This window comes from Oncorhynchus keta, chromosome 10 (genome assembly GCF_023373465.1).
Source record: "Oncorhynchus keta strain PuntledgeMale-10-30-2019 chromosome 10, Oket_V2, whole genome shotgun sequence".
In the NCBI taxonomy this organism is placed as follows: domain Eukaryota; kingdom Metazoa; phylum Chordata; class Actinopteri; order Salmoniformes; family Salmonidae; genus Oncorhynchus; species Oncorhynchus keta.
In genome coordinates, this window is record NC_068430.1 from 44,620,467 (window position 1) to 44,628,327 (window position 7,861).

Genomic DNA, 7,861 nt, shown 5'->3' on the forward strand with positions numbered 1-7,861 from the left:
TGTACACCTACTCATTTCAGGGTTTTTATTTATTTAGACTATTTTCTACATTCTAGAATAATAGTGAAGGTATCAAAACTACGAAATAACACATATGGAATCATGTAGTAACCAAAAAAGTGATAAACATATCAAAATGTATTATAGATTTTAGAATCTTCAAAAGTAGCCACCCTTTGCCCTGATGACAGCTTTGTGTACTCATACTCATTCTCTCAACCAGCTTCACATGGAATGTTTTTCCAACAGTCTCGAAGGAGTTCCCACATATGCTGAGCACTTGTTGGCTGCTTTTCCTTCACTCTGCGGTCCAACTAATCCCAAACTATCTCAACTGGGTTCAGTTCGGGTGACTGTGGTGACCAGGTCATCTGATGCAGCACTCCATCACTCTCGTTCTTGGTCATCTAGCGCTTACAGAGCCTGGAGGTGTGTTGGGTCATTGTCCTGTTGAAAAGCAAATGATAGTCCCACTAACCACAAACCAGATGGGATGGCATATCGCTGCAGAATGCTGTGATGGCCATGCTGGTTAGGTGTGCCTTGAATTATAAATCATTCACAGACGGTGTCACCAGCAAAACACCCCCACACCATCACACCTCCTCCTCCATGCTTTATGGTGGACCCTACACATGCAGAGATCATGTGTTCGATCATGTGTTCATCTACTCTGCATCTCACAAAAACAAGGTGGTTGGAACCAAAATTCGTACATTTGGACTCATCAGAACAAATGACAGATTTCCACCTGTCTAATGTCCATTTTGCGTGTTTCTTGGCCCAAGCAAGTCTCTTCTTGTTATTGGTGTCCTTTAGTGGTGGTTTCTTTACAGAAATTCGACCATGAAGGCCTGATTCATGCAGTCTCCTCTGAACAGTTGATGTTGAAATGTATCTTTTACTTTTACTTTTACTCTGTGAAGCATTTATTTGGGCTGCAATTTCTGACGTTGGTAACTCAAATGAACTTATCGTCTGCAGCAGAGGTAACTCTGGGTCTTCCATTCCTGTGGCGGTCCTCATGAGAGCCAGTTTCATCATAGTGCTCGATGGTTTTTGCAACTGCGCTTGAAGAAACTTTAAAAGTTCTTGACATTTTCCAGATTGACTGACCTTCATGTCTTAAAGTGTAATGATGGACTGTTGTTTCTCTTTGCTTATTTGAGCTGTTCCTCCATAATATGGACATGGTCTTTTACCAAATAGGGCAATCTTCTGTATAGAATGCCTACATTGTCACAACACAACTGATTGGCTCAAACGCATTAAGAAGGAAAGAAAATCCACAAATGAACTTTTAACAAGGCACACCTGTTAATTAATTTAAATGCATTCCAGGTGACTACCTAATGAAGCTGGTTGAGAGAATGCCAAGAGTGTGCAAAGCTGTCATCAAGGAAAAGGGTGGCTACTTTGAAGAATCTCGAATACAAACTATATGTGTATTTATTTAACATTGGTTACTACATTTCAAAGTTGTGATGTCTTCACTATTATTCTACATTGTAGAACATAGTAAAAATAAAGAAAAACACTTGAATGAGTAGGTGTGTCCAAACCTTTGACTGGTACTGTCACACCCTGATCTGTTTCACCTGTCTCTGTGATTGTCTCCACCCCCCTCCAGGTGTCGCCCATCTTCCCCATCATACCCTGTGTATTTACACCTGTGTTCTCTGTTGGTCTGTTAACAGTTTGTCTTGCTTGTTCGAGTCAACCAGCATCCCCCCCTGCTTTTTCTAGTCTCTCTTTCCTTGCCCTCCCAGTTTTGACCCTTGCCTGTTCTGACTTTGAGCCCACCTGCCTGACCACTCTGCCAGTCCCTGACCTTGAGCCTGCCTGCCGTTCGGTACCATTGCCCGACCTCTGGTTTTCTTACCCCTGCCTGTCCTGACCTGTCTTTTGCCTGCCCCTATTGAAACATTAAACTATGGTCTGCATCTGGGTCTACATCTTGGTCTCCCTTCATACCTGATAGGTACTGTATATCTGCGGAAGGGTATGCAACCATTTTTAGTGTTGAAAGTTTCCAAGAGCACAATGGTCTCCATTATTGTGAAATGGAAAAAAATATGGGACTACCCAGACCTTGCCTAGAGCTGGCCGTCCGACCAAACTGAGCAACCAGGCAAGGAGGACCTTGGTCAGGGAGGTGATCAAGAACCAAATGACCACTCTGACAGAACTACAGAGTGGTTGAGATGGGAGAACCTGCCAGAAGGACAACAGTCTCTACCACCCTTCACCAATCAGGGCTTTATGAGAGAGTGTCTAGACGGAAGCTATTCCTGAGAAAAAGGCAAATGACAGCATACCTGGAGTTTGCAAAAATTTATTTGAAACACTCTGAGAGTATAAGGCAAACGATTCTGTGGTATGATGAGACAAAAAATGTCTGTATTAAACCAGGCACAGCTCATCACCCGTCTAACACCACCCCTACCATGAAGCATGGTGGTAGCAGCATCATGCTATAGGGATGCTTTCAGTGGCAGGTACTAAGACTGGTAAGGATAAAGGGAACAATAAATGGAACCAAATACAGGCAATTCCTTGATGATAAACTGTTTCAGATTGTAAACGACTTCAGTCTGGGGCAAAGATTTATTTTAAAACAGGACCCAAGCAGACAGCCAAACCAATGCTTAAATGACTTCAGAACAAGAATATGAAAGTTGTTGAGTGGTCCAGCCAAAGTCCGGACTTGAATCCCATTGAAAATGTGTGGAAAGACTTGAAGATTGCTGTATACTTCAACTCCCCATCTAACTTAACAAAGCTTGAGAAAATATGCAATGAAAAATGGGAGAAAATCCCCATATCCATATGTGCAAAGCTGATAAAGACGCAATCAAAGGTGATTACAGCTGTAAAAGCTGTAATCACCATCAAAGGTGCTTCTACAAAGTACTTACATATATAGATTAGATATTTCTGAATAAAAATGTCAATACATTTTCTCACATTTCTAAAAACATGTTTTCATTTCAAAATCGATTTAATACAGGTAACAGTTTAAACAGGTGCAGTTAATACAGGTAATGAGTGGAGAACAGGAAGGCTTCTTAAAGAAAAACGAACAGGTCTGTGAGAGCCGGAATTCTTACTGGTTGGTAGGTGATCAAATACTTATGCCATACAATAAAATGCAAATTAATTACTAAAAAATCATACAATGTGATTTTCTGGATTTTTGTTTTAGATTCCGTCTCTCACAGTTGAAGTGTACCTATGATTAAAAAAAAATACAGACCTCTACATGCTTTGTAAGTAGGAAAACCTGCAAAATTGGCAGTGTATCAAATACTTGTTCTCCCCCACTATATGTGTTCCTTTTGTCCAGAGGGTTATTCAAATTGAATTAATTTGACATTTCACTCACTTTGTTTGCTGCCGCTGCCACCTACAACACTTCCCCATTCACATGGTTTATGTCCTTCTTATAGGCAAGCAATGGGCCTATTAATATTATAAATTACATGAAGGGAACGATTTGTCATTTCCCATATGACTGATGAGGATCTCCATATGGCAAATGTACGGTCCCTTACTAGACATCCACAAATGTTTTTAAAATAGGTCGAAGGCCTCGGGTCAGACATCAGGGCCTGCTCTTCTGGGAAGTCGTCAAATAAAGTCTCTCGAACATTTGTTTCCTTTTTATGTAATTTTTCCTCTGTACCGGAATATTCCACCAGATGGTGACAGGCAGCTTAATGCAAATGGCCAAAACAGCACCAAAGTGACATGGCCATTTCTCCTAAATGGAAAAGCCTTTGAAGACGGAACTTGGTGAGCACGGGTTTGACTTAAAGGGCTTTTAGCCCAGAAACAACATGGCGTCGAGGCCTCAACACTTTTTGAGGTAAGACCCTTTTTCTGAGATTAAATGTAAAAAACGGTAATTGAGCGCTAATTTGACCACTTCATGTCAAAGTACATGAACCGACTGAGTAAGGAAATAAAGAACCAGCCATTTATCTATTGTAATTTACGAGAAATTGTACAATGTACAATTGGTGATGGTTAATAACGAAATGTAGTTGTTTTTTAAATTGCAGATCCCATTGCGGCGTGTTCAGACAAATCCGTTAAGGTTGGTTTCAGAGCTCTATGTGATTTCTGTGATTTTCTGAACTCACACACACATTCAATAGGGAGTAACACAGTGTGTGGCTTATAGACACGCAGAGCCTGCAATAGTTACCTGCGTTCGAACTATCAAAGAACCGTCAGACCTAGAGCTCTGACATTAGAACATTACATGTTCTAGAGCTTAAGTCGAGAGTGCACGGTGAGTTATGTGGCTCTAGAAAGTTCTCAGGCCGAGAAACAGCCAAGTATATTTGTAATGACTTCAATTCATTTTGACCACCGCGAAAATTATGACATTTAGAAAAGTCCCAGAGTCACAAGACTATGTGCATTGAAACCGCCTCGGTCCATAGCGACGGACCCTAAAGTTTCTTTCCGATAGCTCATTCAGCGATCCCGTAGCAACGCCTGGAAAAAAGTGTATTTTCAGCACTAATTAAGGTTGCTGCTCGGGCTCCAAATGACCTATCGAGCCAAAACTCGGGATTCGGTGTCGCCTGAGCTAGGCCTACAAATAATGTCAGAACTGGACCCCACCAAAGTGACATGCTGGAAGCAACACCAAGGAGCGATGGAGAGGAACAAATATCACTGCTCAACCATCCCGAGTTCAACGGGCCAGTCAACTGGGCATTTCTGCAGTATATTAGAGCATGTCCAATTTATGACAGTAAATGCACCTGGTTACCTAAATGGGTTACCAGTAGCACATTTTTGAAATCGTTTTTAATGCCTTTAGGGGGGTTCAAGGGGTCCGTGTCCGGGTAGGGAGCACCCCCCACCTGGGCCCCTGGTCATTTTTTATTTTTTTTCAAAATATCTTTAATAAAAACGACAGTCCCACTTCTCTCTCATTGCACCAAATTCTTACTTCCTATGGCTTTCTATGTTCAAACATGATAAATAGACCTAGGTTGATCCAGAGCTTAACATAGTGATATACATAATTTGGTCAGTATAAATGCCATTTGGACATTTCTTATGCCATTTGGAAATGGTTAGCTGACTTTTGGGTTCAGAAGCCGACTTCCTATGATCATATATGGCAAATGGACATAACATCCTGATTTGGTACTTTCAATACTTATGTATGGCATTTGGACATTTCTTATGCCATTTGGCCATGGTTCACTGACATTTGGGTTCGGAAGCCGACTTCCTATGATCATATATTGCAAATGGACAAAACATAGGCCTTATGGAAAAACTCAAGAATATCAGACTAAGGTATGTTTATATGGTTATTATATATGTATAATTGATTTTAAAAATCAAAATACATTTTAAAAAAACTGTTCAGAAAGCACTTTTTTAGAGTTGGTTGAATTTGAGGTGCTCTTTTTTATTTAATTTACCCTTAGGTCTTGACTATGTGACCATTTGCAATGTGGAAATCTATGGTGGAGTGCGCTCTCCATCTTTGGGATTTTTGTTGTATGACAATTGGCATTTGCCATATGTCACTTGCCATATGGTTTAGATGAACTTCCGTCCATTTGAGTGGTATTTGCGATTATGTATATGTTTCGTCCAATGACAATATGTTGCCATTCATTTTTGTCCATTTCATGGGAGTTTTCCCTTACATTACATTCTCCATTGCTACGTTGGAAATGCAAAATCAACAAATGGGCAAAGGTGAGTGTAGTTGAGATGAAAATGTACAAATATTTACTTTCACCTCATAAACTCCAATAAAAAGAGTTCACGTTTGAAATGTATAGTCTGAAATGAGAAAGGAAGGAATTCAGCCCAATGCCGTTTGGAGAATGGGAAAGTGTTGTAGGCGGCAGAGGTAGCAGACAAAGAGAGTGAAATGGAGTAGAACTAATTCAATATGGAGACTCACAGTGCATCTACAGTATCAAACAGGGCACGCCTTATTCCAAGACTGTCGTCTCTGCGGAGCGAGAGAGAGAGAGAGAGATGCTACTGTGGAGCATACAAGAACACCAGTGTACTGGAGTTTATTTTTCAAATATATACATATTTTTCTCAATGCACCTAAAACTATACCATGTGTGAATAACCCTGTTTTTCAATTGGATGCTGAAAAGATGAGATACATTCTCAGCCAAATAATTGATCAGTTCTTTGGAGAAGTCTACAGGGAAAAGGACAAAATCATTAAAACCAACTTGTACATATTCAAATTATCTGAAATGTGTTTTCGATACTATCATCTTACACATCAATGGTGTTTACCGGCTGTTTTAGTTATACTATTTGGTCCACCTAGGCATTGGCATGTCCAGAGCATTTTGAATGAGAGTGGCAAAGGGTGGGCACAGACCCAGTTTAGGGGGGCCATAAGATTTTCAAGTTTCAAGATTTTAGACGTCATATGGTTTGGGGATAGAAGCTGTTCAGGTGCATGTTGGTGTCAGACTTGATGCACCACTTGCCTTGCGGAAGCAGAGATGACTCGGGTTGCTTTAGTCTTTCATGATTTTCCGGGTCTTCCTTTTACACTGCCTGATATATAGAGGTCCTGGACGTACAGTGATGTAGTAGGCTGTCCACACCACCCTCTGTAGCGCTATGCGATCGAGGACGGTGCTGTTGCCATACAAAGCGGTGATAAGCAGTGATACAGTCAAGATGCTCTCAATGGTGCAGCTGTAGAACGTTTTAAGGATTTGAGGGGCCATGCCAAACCTTTTCAACTTCTTGAGGGGGAAGAGACACTGTCACACATTCTTTGCAACTGTGCACGTGTGAGTGGACCATTTTAAGTCCTTAATGATTTGGATAGTGTGGAACTTGAAGATTCTGACCCACTCCATTGCAGCTCTCGACCCCCCATTTCCTGTAGTCCACGACCAGCTCCTTTATCTTGCTCACATTGAGGGATAGGTTGTTGTCCTGGCACCATACTGCAGGTCTCTGACCTCCTCCCTATAGGCTGTCTCATTATTGTTGGTAAACAGGCCTACCACTTTTGTGTCGTCAGCAAACTTAATGAAGGTGTTGGAGTCGTGTTTGGCTATGCAGTCGTGGGTGAACAGGGAGTACAGGAGGGGACTAAGCACGCACCCCTGATGGGACCCAGTGTTGAGGATCAGCGTGGCTGACATGTTGTTGCCTACCTTTACCACCTGGGGGCAGCCCGTCAGGAAGTCCAGGATCCAGTTGCAGAGGGAGGTGTTCCCAGGGTCCTTAGCTTAGTGATGAGCTTTGTGGGAACTACGGGGTTGAACGCTGGACTGTAGTCAAAGAACAGTATTCTCACATAGCTGTTCCTTTTGTCCAGGTGGGAAAGGGCAGTGTGGAGTGCGGTTAAGATTGCATCATCTGTGGATCTGTTGGGGCGGTATGTGAATTGGAGTGGGTCAAGGGTATCCGGGATGATGCTGTTGATGTGAGCCATTACCAGCCTTTCAAAGTACTTCATGGCTACCGACGTGAGTGCAACGGGGTGGTATTCATTTAGGCAGATTGTCTTCACTTCCTTAGACACAGGGACTATGGTGGTCTGCTTGAAACATGTAGGTATTACAGACTCAGTCAGGGAGAGGTTGAAAATGTCAGTGAAGACATTTGCCAGTTGGTCCGTGCAATCTGTGAGCACACGTCCTGGTAATCCATCTGTCCCCGCGGCTTTGTGAATGTTGACCTGTTTAAAGGTCTTGATCACATCGGCTACGGCGAGCGTTATCACACAGTCGTCCGGAACATCTGGTGCTCTCATGTTTGCTTCAGTGTTGCTTTCCTCGAAGCGAGCATAAAAGGCATTTAGCTCGTCTGGTAGGCTCGTGCCACT